General features: G+C 36.5%; 1 pseudogene across 1 annotated transcript; it reads left to right on the top strand.

The window, feature by feature from the left end:
- The first annotated feature begins 14,717 nt into the window (after positions 1-14,717).
- On the top strand, positions 14,718-15,152 carry LOC309856639 (small ribosomal subunit protein uS8 pseudogene; annotated as a pseudogene). The gene has a single exon. The product of its transcript is annotated as a small ribosomal subunit protein uS8 pseudogene (transcript).
- Positions 15,153-15,695: the final 543 nt, after the last annotated feature.

Below are 15,695 nucleotides of genomic sequence, written 5' to 3'. Positions count from 1 at the left end.
TTTTTAAAAAAGCAGTAGTCTTCCTCTTTTAATTTCCCCTTTTAAAAATGACTCCAGGGTACCTAGCTGGCTCAGTCAGTGGAGCATTTGACTGTTGATAAGATCTTTTAAATCCTTTTTTAATAAGTGACTCTACATCAAATCTTAATATAACAAACAGTATTATAATATTATCCTATAGCAAAACAAATGCCAAAGCTCCCATTGATATGACACTAATATCAAGCAATTTTGAATTCAACAAGCTCCTAGTACACAACAGGAGAACTGACAATCTCTTGGAATTATTGCCAACAAAACTTGACCAGTAGATAGATATATTCCACAACACACCACAAATCAAAGCAATAAGGATGATAATTAAATTTCAGTCACTACTAGGAGAACCTAAGATTAATTGTAAAACAACTCCTATTAAATCATGCTGCTATCTGCTGTGCAAGATAACCTGTGAATTTCAGAGTCATCTGTAGCCAAGTCTAAATGGCAAATCAACTTATAATGCCCAGTCCCTACCAATATCACCTGAATGTTTGAGAGAATATACTGAATAAGAATAGATTGTTTCTATTCATCAGTATTAATGAGTCCAGATCCAGGCCCAAATCCCATGTGTGACCTTTCAGGCCTGACCACAGGCCATTACAAAGCTCTACCTTGCAGGCCGCATGGGAGAAAGCCACACTTCCTACACCACAATGAGTACACAATCAGTGCTGTTAAAAAGAAAATCACAGGCCCCACATGGCATCACTTAGTTTAAGGCCCCAAGTAGTAACCAAGCTTAATACCTAAATTATAGTTTCAACCCCCCAGAAATGTAACCTTTAACCAATCAACATGGGAATTTCCTGGCCAGCACTAGGAAATTTACTGATATCCCTCTTCTGATCCCCTCAGGAGGGAGACCTTGCCTAAAACAAGGAATTCTTTGTTAGTAATTCCTTTTTTCCACTCCTACGTTTAAAAGCCTTTTCTGTAGCCCTTTGGACCTCCACTCTATTTGCTAGATGGGATGCTACCTGAATCACGAGTCAATTAATAATGCAAATTAGGTCTTTCTAATGAACTCCGTTGAGTTTTTGTTATTTAACAGTACCCCGCAACTTACTTGAGGGAGTTGCAGTCAAGGACTCGGGCCCTCCTGGCCCAGCCATGCTCATATACATTATCTGCATTCCCAGGTGCCTCCAGTGAGACATCCTTATTCATGGCCTCAAGTGAGGCACTTTCCCTTATTCTGAATTAACACTTCCACTCCTGCCCTCCCTCTTCTTGCCACCAGCAAACTGCATCTACCTTTTTAAAGATTTTATTTTTAAGTAATCTCTACACCCAATGTGGGGCTCGAACCCACAACCACAATATCAAGACTTGCACGCCCCACCAACTGAGCCAGCCAGGCGCCACAACAACCTGTATCTATTGAAAGGAAGGAGCTTTTTGTTCAGGGCTCCTCAGCAATGAGATGATCATCCCTGTCTGCACTTAATGCCATCTAATTTTTATTCAGTGTCACTCTGGTGAGGGGATGAAACACTCAGGAGCTGCCACCTCTTCTTCTCTCCCGACCTTTATTTCAGTTTGGCATGTTGTTCAACTGACCAGTGACAACCTCGACACTGGGCATGTTGACACACTGTCCTGGTGAACGTGATGGTCAGTTGAGCACAATGCCATTCTGAAAGAGAAAATGCCTTAGGGTCCCATGGGACACTCTTAAGGAATGCTACAGAATTTTTGCAAGAGAGTAAAGCACTTAGGTCTTGGGAAGAGCTGGTGGATTGTTTACAGAAGATTTTTGCTTTTGAAGAGGTCCTTCTCTTTAGCCCTTGATGGATGAGTTCACCAGTGGAGAGGTCAAATTAGCAATTCAACAGAGGGACTCTAAACAAACTAGGGAAACCATTCCTTAGCTACTGCTCAAGATCTTCCAGCAATGGGTCAAGGGCCGTCAGATGCCCCAGGAGCTGATTTGTGCCCAAGTACTACTGTTAACTTGAAGTAGGTCCCTGGTGCCAATAAATGCCATGTGTCGCAGTGGGAAAAAAATCTTCCCTAAGAATCACTTTCCCCAGCAGCCTAAAGAGCCCTTAGAGACTTGGTTAGTTCACCTCCATGATAACCTTACTAAAACCAATGAGAGACAGTGGGGCCCTCTCTTTCAGACCCTCCTCCAGACTGCCCTGACTGCAATCACCACCAAGACAGCAGAACATAAGCATCAGGGACAGCTGCCAGAGAAGCCCACACTGCCTTCCCGATGCTGTGCAGCCATCACCACCATCTATCCCAAGACTTTTTCACTCCCAAGTCACTTTTATTGTCGTATATTTCTTTCCAGCTTTATTTACACACAATTAACATCTAACACTGCCTAAGTTTAAGGTGTAAAACATGATGACACATATGTATTGTAATACACATATGTATTGTAATATACTTACCATAAAAGGTTTAGTAAACACCTATATCACCTCATAATTACTATTATTTTGTGTAATAACATTGAAGACTATTCTTTTAGCAACTTTCAAGTATACAATGACGTTAACTTTAGTTACCATGTTCAATATTAGAGCCTCAGAACTTATTCCTATCATAACTGGAAGTTTGCACCTCTTGCCTACACTCCTACACTGCCCCCTCCAGTTCCTAGTAACCACCATTCTACTCTCCATTCAGGAGTTGGGCCTTTCAGATTTCACACATAAGTGAGATCATACAGTATCTTTCTCTGACTTATTTCACTTACCATAATACCCTCAATATTCATCCATGTTATAGCAAATATTGGGATTTTCTTCCTTCTCGTGGCTGAATAATATTCCATTGTATACAAGTGTGTGTGTGTGTGTGTGTGTGTCTGCATGTGTGTATGTCTGTGTGTACATCCCATTGTCTTTACCCATTGACAGACACTTAGGTTGCTTCCATGTCTTGGCTATTGTGAATACTGTTGCAATGAACATGGAACGCAGATATCTCTTGGAGATTCTGACTTCATTTTCTTCAAGATATATACCCAGAAGTAGGATTTCTGGATCATATGGTAGTTATACTTTTAATTTTTGAGGAACTTCAACACCATTTTCCATAGTGGTTATGCCAAATAACATTCCCACTAATAGTGCACAGGGATTCCCTTTTCTCCACATCCTTACCAACACTTACTATCTTCTTCTCCTTTTTTTAATTAACAATAGCCATCTTCCAGTCACTACTAGGAGAACCTAAGATTAATTGTAAAACAACTCCTATTAAATCATGCTGCTATCTGCTGTGCAAGATAACCTGTGAATTTCAGAGTCATCTGTAGCCAAGTCTAAATGTGAGGTGATAGCTCACTGTAGTTTTGAATTACATTTTTATGATGATTAATGAGGTTGAACATCCTTTTGTGTACAAAATGACTATTTGTATGCTTCTTTGGGAAAATGTCTGTGCAGGTCCTCTGCTCATTTTTAATTGGATTATTAGTTTTGTGCTATTTATTTGTATGAGTTCCTCATATATTTTGGATATTGACCATTTAACAGATAGATAGCTGTCTTTTCATTTTATTGACTGTTTCTTTTTGCTGTGCAGAAGCTTTTTAGTTTGATGTGGTCCAAGTTTTTTATTTTGCTTTTGTTCTTTGTGCTTTGGTGTCATATCCAAAAAATCACTGCCATGACCAACATCAAATAGCTCTCCACATAAGTTTTCTTCTACAAATTTTATAATTTCAGATCTTACACTTAAGTTTTTATCCACTTTAAGTTAATATTTATAAGTAGTGTCAGGGGTCTGATTCCATTCTTTTGGATGTGATTATCCAGTTTCCCCGGAAACATTTATTGAAGAAATTATACTTTCTCCATTGAGTATTCACAGCTCCCTTGTGAAATATTAGCCATCTATGTGTGGGTTTATTTATGGGCACTGAATTCTATTCCATTCATCCATGTGTCTAGTTTTATGCTGGTACCATATTGTTTTGATTACTAGAGCTTTGTACTATAGTTTGAAATCAGGAAGTATGATGCCTCCAGCTTTATCCTTTTTCAAGCTGTTTTTGTCTATTTGGGTGTTTGTGGTTCCATACAAATTTTAGAATTGTTCTTTTCTATTTCACTGGAAAATGCCCCTGGAAATTTGATAGGGATTACACCAAATCTATAGATGACTAATACTAAAGCTTCCAATCCATGTACATGGGCTATCTTTCTATTTATTTCTATCTCCTTCAATTACTCTCATCAAAGTCTTACAGAGTTTTCAGTGTACAGATCTTTCAACTCCTTGGTTAAATTTAAATCCCTAAGTATTTTATTGTTTTTGATGTAATGTAAATGGGACTGGTTTTTATTTCATCTATTTTCAGATATTTCATTGATACTATATGGAAACACAAGTGATATCTGTCAATTTTGTATCCTACAACTTTACTAAATTTGTTTATTCTAGTAGGTATTTTTTGGAGGACTCTTTAGAATTTTCTATATGTAAGAAAATAATATCTCCAAAAAGAATTTTATTTCTTCCCTTCTTATTTGTTTATCTTTTATTTTGTTTCCTTGACCAAGTGCTCTGGTCTGTACTTCACATACTATATTGAATAGGAGTGGTGAGTGAACACCCTTTCTTGATCTTGATCTTACAGGAAAAGCCTTTGACCTTTGACCATTGAGTATGATGTCAGCTATGTGTTTGTCATATAAAACATTTATCATGTTGAGGTATTTTCCTTCTTTACCAAATTTGTTGAGAGTTTTTACATAAAAGGTTGTTGAATTTTGCCAAATGTTTTTTTCTGCTTCTACTGAAGTGATCATATTGCTTTTATCTCTCTTTGTATTGATGTGATACATCACATTTATTGATACCCATATGTTGAATCATCCTTGAATTCCAGAGATACATCCGACTTGATCATGTTGTATGATCTTTTTAATATATTGCTGAATTCAGTTTGTTAGTATTTTGTTGACAGTTTCTGCATCTATATTCTTTTTTAAATTTATTTATTTTTTATTTATTTTCAGCATAACAGTATTCATTATTTTTGCACCACACCCAGTGCTCCACGCAATCCATGCCCTATATTCTTTAAGGACTTTGGCCTCTGGTTTTCTTTTCTAGTAGTATCTTCATCTGGCTTTGCTATCAAAGTAATACTGGGCTTATTTTTTTAAGATTTTATTTTTATTTATTTGACACACAGAGAGAGAGAAAGAGAGGGAGAGATCACAAGTAGGCAGAGAGGCAGGCAGAGAGAGAAGGAAAAACAGGCCCCCTACTGTGCAGAGAGCCTGATGCGGGGCTCAATCCCAGGACCCTGAGATCATGACCTGAGCCAAAGGCAGAGGCTTAAACCACTGAGCCATCCAGGTGCCCCAATAATACCAGGCTTAAAAAATGAGTTTGGATATTTTCCTCTCCTCAATGCTTTTGAAGAGTTTGAGAAGAATCAGCATTAATTTTTGTTTAAATGTTTGATAGAATTTCTCACTAAAACCATTTGGTTCTGGGCTTTTGTTTGTTGGGAAGTTTTTGATTACTGCTTCTATGTCCTTAGTTGAAGGTCTGTTCACATTTTCCACATCTTCCTGATGCAGTCTTGGTAGGTTGTATGTTTCTAGGAATTTCTCCATTTATTCTAGGTTATCCAATTTGTTATCCTATAATAGTTCTACTAGTCATTATGAGCATTTGTATTTCTGTGGAATCAAATATACTGCTTTCTTTTTCATTTCTGATTTTTTTTATTTGAATATTTTCTCTTTTTTCTTAGTTTTATCTAAAGGTTTGTCAATTTTGTTTATTGTTTCAAAAAACCTACTCTGGATTTTGATGATATTTCCTAATGTTTCTCCGGTTTTACTTTATTAATCTCTGCTTTGACATTTGTTATTTCCTTCATTCTGCTAACTTAGGACTCAATTTGTTCTTTTTCTAGTTCTTAGAGGTATAAAGTTAGATTTTTTGAGATCTTTCTGTACCCCTAATATATGCATTTATCACTATAAAATTCCTTCTAAGAACTGATTTTGCAGCATCCCAGACATTCTGATGTGTTGTTTCCATTTTCATTTGTTTTAGGTTCCTTTCTTTGAAATTTTTTAAAAATTTTAAGTAGGTTCTACACCAAATGTGGAGCTCAAAGTCAGGACCCTGAGATCAAATTGCATGCTCTGGTGACTGAACCAGCCAGGCAACCCCATTTTAAAATACTTATAAATTTCCCTTTGATTTTCTTCTTTAAACCACTGATTATTCAGTTGTGTGTTGTTTACTTTCGAAATGCTTATAAATTTCCCAAAATTTCCTCTTGTTATTGATTTCTAGTTTCATATCACTGTGTTCAGAAAAGATACTTTGTATAATTTGAATGTTCTTCAATATACTAAGGCTTGTTTTATGACCTAACATATCATCTAGTCTGGAGAATGTTCCATGTCCACTTGAGAAGAATGTGCACACTGTTGCTGTGGGATGAAATGTTTTATATATGTCTATTCATTCCATTTGGTCTAAAGTATAGTTCAATTCAGGGCGCCTGAGTGGCTCACTTGGTTAGCATCTGACTCTTGATTTCAGGGTAGGTCATTATCTCAGGTTCCTGGGATTGAGCTCCACATCCAGCTTGGTGCTCAGCATGGAGTCTACTTGTCCCTGTCCCTCTCCCTCTGTGTTCTCTCTCTCTCAAATAAATAAATAAAATCTTAAGGGAAAAAACAACTCTTTAAAAATATATATAAAAAAAATAAATATAGTTCAAGTCCAATGTTTCCTTACTGATTTTCTGTCTAAATGATCTGTTGCTGGAAAATGGGATATCAAAGTCACTATTATTGTATTGTTGTCTATTTTTCCATTCAGATATGTTAGTATTTACTTAATTAGTATTAATTAGTTTTATTTATTATAAATATAATACATATATTATAAGTATAAATAAATAATATTATTAATTAGTATTATTAGTATACTTAGTATTCCAATGTTAGATGCATGTATATATTTATAATTGTTATATTCTTTTGATGGATTGACCCCTTTATCATTATTTAATAACCTTTGTCTCTTATTACAGCTTTTATGTTAAAGTCTATTTGTATGATTATAAGTTAAGATACCACTGCTCTCTTTTTGTTCCCATTTACACGGAATAACTTTTTCTATCCCCTTATTCTGAACTTATGTGTGCCTCTAAAGTTCAAGTCAGTCTCCTGGAGGTACCATGTAGTTGGGTCTTGTTTTTTAGTCAATTCAACCACTCAATGCCTTTAGATTAGAGAATTTAATATATCTACATTTAAGGTAATTATTGATAGATAAGGATCTACTAATGCCATCTTATTGTTTTCGGGCGATCTTATAGTTCCATTGTTCCTTTCTTTCTCTCTTGCTGTCTTCATTTGTGAATTGATGATTTTCCATAGTGATCTGCTTTCATTCTCTGTCTTTTGTGTATCTACTCTAGGCTTTTGATTGATAGTTACCATGAGGCTTAAATAAAACATTCTGGAGGACAGCTTGGCACCAAGCTTCCATCTAGGGGAATGTTCTAAGCCTGGGAAAATGATTGGGCCACCTTGAAAAAGGGCAGCAAGTTGAATAATTGCTGTTCTCTCAGCAGATCTCATGAAAAAATTATCAAGTGGGATTCTTCCTGGCTCCTCTACATGGTATTTATTGGCAAAATGTCCCTCTCTCTGAGAGCCATACTTCAGTATAATACCATGAAAATGCAAAAACTGATAAAACTAAGACTATACAACATAAACTGATGATTCTCCAACTGAAACAACTTGAAGGAAATTATCCCAAGATCTTTGAGCCACCTTAGATTAGGCAGCTCCTCTTGACCAGGATATCTGTAGATGTTGCAAGGGATGTTGAGCTCAAGTTTGTCCAAAAAATAAGTCAACTAACTGAAAAATCTTAATGACTCCCCTCCAGGAATATGCTCTTGTCTGTCCTCAAATAACTTCAAACACATTGTGTGAAATAATATTCTCGGTCAATAGGTATCATGCCCCCCTTTCTGCTAGACATTGGAGTCACCTACTCCATCCTCAGCACCTCACATCTTCCCACCATCATCCCTCAGTATGGCCAAATAATCTCAGTGGGGGAATAACATGATTTACCTTAATCTTTTCTCCTTTCTAAATCCCTTTTCCTATTTCTTGGATCCCAAGATGACCAACATAGTCTTTTTGTTACATTCCACAACCTCCATTAATCTATTATGCAGAGGCTTTCTTGGAATGTTATGTTAATAATATGTTTACCACTGGACTAACACTTGACATCTAAATAACCTCCTCCACTCATCTTCGCCCTCTATATGTTGTGATAGATCATTCCAGTTTCCTATGGGCGTGTGTGTGTGTGTGTGTTGTGTGTGTTGTGCACACACACACACAACACACACACACACACACAAACTTCCACAAGCCCTTGGCAGTCCTCACATTCCTGAGTTTCTTTGAGCTCCAGGATAACAGGCGTAGGATTTACTGGGAAGCCAAGCCCTTAAAAGGCAAATAGACTCCAATACGCCCCTCCCTAAGCTACCTACATATCCTTCAATACCTGAATAAATTGAAAGTCTCAGGCCTATAATTTAAGGGCTCCTTGAAAAAAAACCCTATCCCCCTACACTGTCTATGGAAAGGTCTAACAGGAAAAGATAAATTAACTCAAGATCTCTAGGCCATAAATAAAATAGTAAAATCTAGGTTCCCATTAGTCCCAACTCCTAATACTATACTACTCACTTGTATATTCCCTGACACTACTTACTTCACTGTTGTTGACTTGGGTTCTGTCTTCTTTCGTATACCCCTCCACCTGGATTCCCAACACCTACTTGCCTTAACCTGGGAAAATCATGACATTTGGATTATTATACCTCAGGGATTTACAGGAGACCTACATATTTTTTCCAGACTTTAAAGGTAAATTTAAAGGATTTGACTTTCCCTTGTAATTCAATCCTCACTCAATATGTAGATGATACCTTTCTTTGTTCCAGAACATTCTGTAGATCATTGACAGGTAACAAATAATAAGATTCAAAAGAGACATAAAGTTTCCAGAGACAAAATACAACAATTTTGTCCTCAGGTACATTATGTAAGACATAACATCTCCCTTAAGGAAAAAAAACTAAGTCCCCATAACACATTAAGACTTTCCTCAATTAGTCTTTACCTAAAATAAAGACAGAATTCCAGGGTTTTCCAAGACTGGTGGCTATCATAAGAGGGGCTTTACACCTCTACTATAGCTTCCCCTTCATATAGTATGACTATGGAAACAGTGTCTAAACCCCTACCATAGGACCTATCTTCTACAATACCATCTGATCCTTAAAAATCTCCTTTTCCTCTGCCCCCACCTTGATCCTCCCAAATTATTCTTGCCATTCGTGCTAATCAAGAGTGGCTGGTTAGTACCAAGGTGGAGAGTAAGAGTATCCTACAAAAATTTGGGATTGTGTGTTTTGGTAGGTCTGGTGGTTGTCTGAGAGACTAGTTTCTATGTTCACCTTTGAAATGGCACTTGGACTACAGTGAATACTCATGGACATTTAAAATGTGAATGTTTCAGGAATGTTACTCAGCCATTAAAAAAAAAAAAAGAATGAGATCTTGCCACTGGCAACAGCATGGATGGGCCTAGAAGGTATAATGCTAAGTGAAATAAGTCCATCAGAGAGAGACAAATACCATATGATTTCACTCATATGTGGAATTAAAGAAACAAAACAAATGAACAAAGAAAAAAGAGACCAAAAACCAGACTCTTAACTATAGAGAACAAACTGGTGGTTGCCAGAAGGAAAGTGGATGGGGAGGGGGGCAGTGGTGAAACAGGTGAAAGGATTATGAGGGCACTTACCTTAATGAACACTGAGTAATATAACATAGTGGAATCATTATATTGTATACTTGAAACTAATATAACACTCTATGTTAGTTGTACTTCAATTTAAAAAAATGTGAATATTCTAAAAGCCACCAAAGCATGCATACACTTTAAAAATATTTAAAATGGTAAATCTTACACTAATTTTACCACAAAAAATTGTGCTGTTTTCACTGCTTTCCTTTTTTTTCTATTTTATTTTTTTATTTTTTCAGTGCTCCAAGATCCATTGTTTATGCACCACACCCAGTGCTCCATGCAATATGTGTCCTCCTTAATACCCACCACCAGGTTCACCCAACCCCCCACTCCCTGCCTCCGAAACCCTCAGTTTGATTCTCAGAGTCCACAGTCTCTCATGGTTTGTCTCCCCCTTCAATTTCCCCCAACTCACTTCTCTCCATCTCCCAGTGTCTTCCATGTTATTCCTGAAGCTCCACAAGTAAGTGAAACCATATGATAATTGACTCTCTCTGCTTGACTTCACTCAGCATAATCTCCTCCAGTCCTGTCCATGTTGGTACAAAAGTTGGGTATTCACCCTTTCTGAAGGAGGCATAATACTCCATTGTACATATGGACCATATCTTCTTTATCCATTCGTCCGTTGAAGGGCATCTTGGTTCTTTCCATAGTTTGGCAACTGTGGCCATTGCTGCTATGAACACTGGGATACAGATAACCCTTCTTTTCACTACATCTGTATCTTCAGGGTAAATACCCAGTAGTGCAATTGCAGGGTCATAGGGAAGCTCTATTTTTAATTTCTTAAGGAATCTACACACTGTTTTCCAAAGTGGCTGCACCAACTTGCATTCCCACCAAAAGTGCTTTCTTAGAGTTATGTCATGATGCGCCTTGATTTTTATTCAACAAGCTCTCTTAATTTTTAGTACAAAACATTTTTTAAAATTTTTTAAAATATTTTATTTTTAAGTAATCACTACACCCAAAGTGGGGCTCGAACTTATAACCCCAAGATCCAGAGTTGCATGCTCTACTGACTAAGCTAGCAAGAAGCCCCCTCAATAAATTTTTTAAAAGGTTATATAGCAAAACAGTATGGGAAGATTATACATTTTGTCTGAAAAATTTGCTTTTCTTCAATTTCCCAACATAACTTTTCCTATCTGAATAATTCAAATTAAATTCAGCAAGTAATTTCTAAATGTTGACTTCATCTACTATTGCCTAGCTCTGATCCATGGTACCACATAAAACAGGTAGCATACATAACACATGTACACACTTCATAAGTAATGGAATAGTGAGAAATCAGGACCATTCAAGCTCTACTTACACAAGTAACTATGATAGGATCATCTATTTGGCAGTTGTTCAAAGAAACCAAATAATATATGCAGACAAGTTGTTAATGTTAACACATTACACATAAAAATATTTGACACGATCCACGAGAAAATTCTGGCAGGACTAGGATCTTTCAAAAATATATGGGAATATATTGAAAATATGTGGGAATCAGATACACAAGAAGCAATGAGAATTGGTGGGACTATAGTACTTTTCAGTAGCACAAGAAATTTTTGATTTTAAATTGACATTGAACTTCCTCATTGGCTTCTGTTGAGAATATGTCAATTACTTTTCAAGTTATACTATCTTTCCACAGAAACATATACTACAATAATGATTCAGAAAAGGAACTAATTAAATTCCACTACTACACAGAAGCCTTCAGATGAGTCTTAAATTAAGCCCAGAGGTTGTAAGAAAAGTAGGAGAAACAGAAGGAAAATTGGGGACTGCAAATGAACCAATCTCTTGGTTTCCAAACTTCAAACCACCTTTTGTCTCTTCCCTGGGCCCTAAATTGAAATTATTTTTTCTACTAAACTGCATTTAGTAAGTCATAATTAATTCATGCCATCTGTATTATTACTATTTTCCAGGTTCACTGCTGATTCAAATTTTAACCAACAATTCATAATTAAAATGGTTTTATAATAATATTATGAAATCACATAAATCACTGTAATGTTTGTGATAAGTGATAAAGTCAAGCAAGCCTACAGAAACTTATGTACTATTCACTGATACCAATCATTGGATGTGGCCATCTCTCTGTGCACAAGTCCAAGATCAGTCACCCACTGGGCATGTTTAAATATCATGACACTGACACGGGGCTCTGCTCTCCATGACCACTGCACTGACTACCCACCCAGAAATTCCTGTGATGTCACCAAGAGCCAATCAGGTGTTCTTTCTCTGACACTGATTTTATATAAACCAGACAAAAAGCAAAGATATTTGACATTTTGGTTAGCTTGTTCAGTCCCCCATCAGGGAACATGCACAACAGTCATTAAAATTTGAAATAGTGTAAACAAATGCTTATTCTTTTATTTCTATACACATATAAAAATAAGGATGTTAAATAAGTAAGTTTTTAGTTAAACTATAATTACATATTAGTTAAATTATATTAAATTAGTTAAATTATATATTACATATATATAAATTATATGGCAATACTAGTTTTTAAACACAGAAAAGAAATTGCATTAGACTTAAATTTAGACAAAATACATTCAAAGTAATCACTCAGTTGACTGTGTTCTTACAGCACTTAGTACCTATCTTTATTATAGGAATGTCATTATATTAATCCAATAATTTTCTTATCTTCGTGATCCCAGTACATATTGCAGCACCTGGTAGGTAATAGGTAGTTAATGCATATCTGTTGAACAGAGGGCCTGAAGAATATCAGTCTTTTAAACTTGATTTTGTTCCACAAAAGAGGAATGTTGTTTCCTAAGACAAAATGCGCATGAGAAAGACATGAGAATGTCAAGGAAGCAAAAGTAAACCCCAGTTCTACATCTAAATGTTTCAACAAATAATTGCACAATAAGTTTCTTCCTTCCCCTCGGGCCCACTACTGCTCAATAATGGCATGAAAGTCCTGCAGTTTAAACTAGTGATTAGAAAGGAGGCTTGGAAATCACACAGACCTGGGTCCATAGCCTGGCAATGCGATCTAGTATGTGTTTGGGGGCAAGTCACCTATTGTCATCAAACATAGTTTTTCTCATTCATGAAATAACATGATAATACCAGCTTCAAAGGGCATCTGAAGGCCAGACCTACCCTAGAACCATTAAGGTCTTAGTGATGATATTTATGACCAAATAAAATGCAGGGCACTTTTTTTTTCCCTTTCTTAAATCTATGTATAGTTGACATGCATAGTTGACACAAAATACTGTATTAGTTTCAGATGAACAATAGTGATTCAACAATTTCTCTGTTACACACACACACACACACACACAGAGTTATAAATGAGGCCAGACAAGTATTATCGTTTCTGTCTTTTGGATGAAAAATGAGAAGGCAAAATATTTTAGTAGAATAAAGCTTAGACTTCAGAGTCAGACCTGGATTTAAATCCTGGCTCTCTGCAATCTAGAGCAAATTACCTAAACTATCTGAACCTCGGTTTTCCTAATCTGTAAAATGGGTATAATGTTGCCTACCCTCAAACAGCTGTTTGAGGGTATTTATTTATTTGACAGAGAGAGAGAGAGATCACAAGTAGGCAGAGCAGCAGGCAGAGAGAGAGGGGGGAATCAGGCTCCCCACTGAGCAGAGAGCCTAGTGCAGTGCTCCATCCCAGAACTCTGAGACCATGACCTGAACCTAAGGCAGACGCTTAACCCACTAAGCCACCCAGGTGCCCTGAGTTTATCTTCTTAATAATAGGACCTAGTCTAGAATCTGGGAGGCCTCACTCCTATAAGATCTTTTGGAAATAGCTATTTCTGGGATTTCATATTTTAAAAAGAAACCAGATTTTAGGGGCACCTGTGGCTCAGTGGGTTAAAACCTCTGCTTTCGGCTCCAATCATGGTCCCAGGGTCCTGGGATCAAGCCCTGAATCGGGCTCTCTGCTCAGCGGGGAGCCTGCTTCCCCCTCTCTCTCTGTCTGCCTCTCTGCCTGCTTGTGACCTCTGTTTGTCAAATAAATAAATAAAATCTTAAAAAAAAAGAAAGAAAGAAACCAGATTTTTAAAAATGGTCTTATTGATTTATTTATTTGTTTTTAAGGATTTTATTTATTTGTCAGAGAGAGAAAGAGGGGACAGACAGAGAACACAAAAGCAGGGGAAGAGGCAGGCAGAGGGATAAGCAGGCTCCTCGCTCCATTCCAGGACCCTGGGATGGTGACCTGAGCCGAAGGCAGACGGTTAACCAACTAAATCACCCAAGCATCCCTATTTTATTTATCTATTTTTTAAAAAACTGGTTTAAAAAAAAAAACAAATTAGGTTTCTGCTGGTTTCCTATGGCAACAAACATTTATTAAATTCTCTTCATTTGTTCAAATTCTTAGAAACATGCCATGTTTACACAATACCAAACCAATCAGTGTAAGAGTGATACATTCAGTCAATGTATGGCCTTGTTCTCATGGCATCAATCTGAATTTTTTGCTATGGAGTTGCTGTTACAGTATTAAATATGATGCCAACAGAAGAGAACTGCCCACATGAAAGATCTGCATGCAGAGAAATTCTGTATCATTAAAGGAACTATATTAACAGCGTCTCAGGACACACAGTATCACAAACTAAAAGTAGAATCGAGAATCTGGATATATTTATAAATGCAAAAGTATATTAACTGTGCAAATATTCTCTAATAAAACATCAGAAAAAGCTAAGGAAACTGTTTCCACCACTATTTGAAGAGTAAATTGGTATATCACACACTTGAAAAGAGTAAGTACAATGTGCAAAACAGTCTGCTTAAAAACGAAATGAATGGTCTTTCCACCATCTTTGAGGGCCGCCATAAGGGTATGCTCGAATGCCCTTGCAGAGGCTCTCAAGAGCACTAACAATGCTGAAAAGAGAGGTAAACGGCAGGTTCTTATTAAGTCATGCTCTAAAGTTATCATCCAGTTTCTAACTGTGATGATGAAACCTGGTTACATTGGGAAATTTGAAATTCTTGATAATCACAGAGCTGGGAAAACTGTTGTGAACCTCACAGGCAGTTTAAACAAATACGGAGTGATCAGCCCCACATTTGAGATACAACTCAAAGATCTAGAAAAATGGCAGAACAATCTGCTCCTGTCCCACCAGTTTGGTTTCATCGTCATGACAACTTCAGCTGGCACGATGCACCATGAAGAAGCAAGACGAAAAGACATAGGAGGGAAAAAATCCTGGAATTCTTCTCTAGAGATGTAATACATACATGTAAATAAAATGCCTCAATGGAGAAAAAATAGAAATGAATGATAATTGAATGAATAATTTTTTACCTACCCTAAAAAAAAGTCATGGCTCTTGCCAATTAGTTTGAGATTGCTCTTTTTTAGATACATATCAAGATTTTATAATTTTTAAAAATTAAAGTTGAAAAACAAATTTATTTGTAAGATTTCATTAAATTATCCACAAATTTCATTAAATTTTAAAATTTCATAAAAATATCTCAATAATCTTAAGAAACCAACAGTAGTAATTACCTTTCCCCCATCACAAAATTCCCGAATTTATCCATGCAGCTGACTAGCCAAAGTAAAAATCTTCAGAAGAAAACTGAAAATTTGCTGAGATAACACAGAAATTTGGGAAAATCCTATTCATAACCTCAGGGCTCCCAAGACTTCTACTTTACCTATACCGAATTAGAATCAGCTAGAACAATGTTGTAATGTGGTAAGTTCTGGGTGTTACGTGCAACTATTGAATCATTGGACATTATATCAAAAACTAATTGTGTTCTAT

This window comes from Mustela nivalis (assembly GCF_964662115.1).
Source record: "Mustela nivalis genome assembly, chromosome: X".
In the NCBI taxonomy this organism is placed as follows: domain Eukaryota; kingdom Metazoa; phylum Chordata; class Mammalia; order Carnivora; family Mustelidae; genus Mustela; species Mustela nivalis.
Note: the sequence above shows the minus strand (reverse complement) of the source record. Positions and strands in the feature narration are given on the sequence as shown.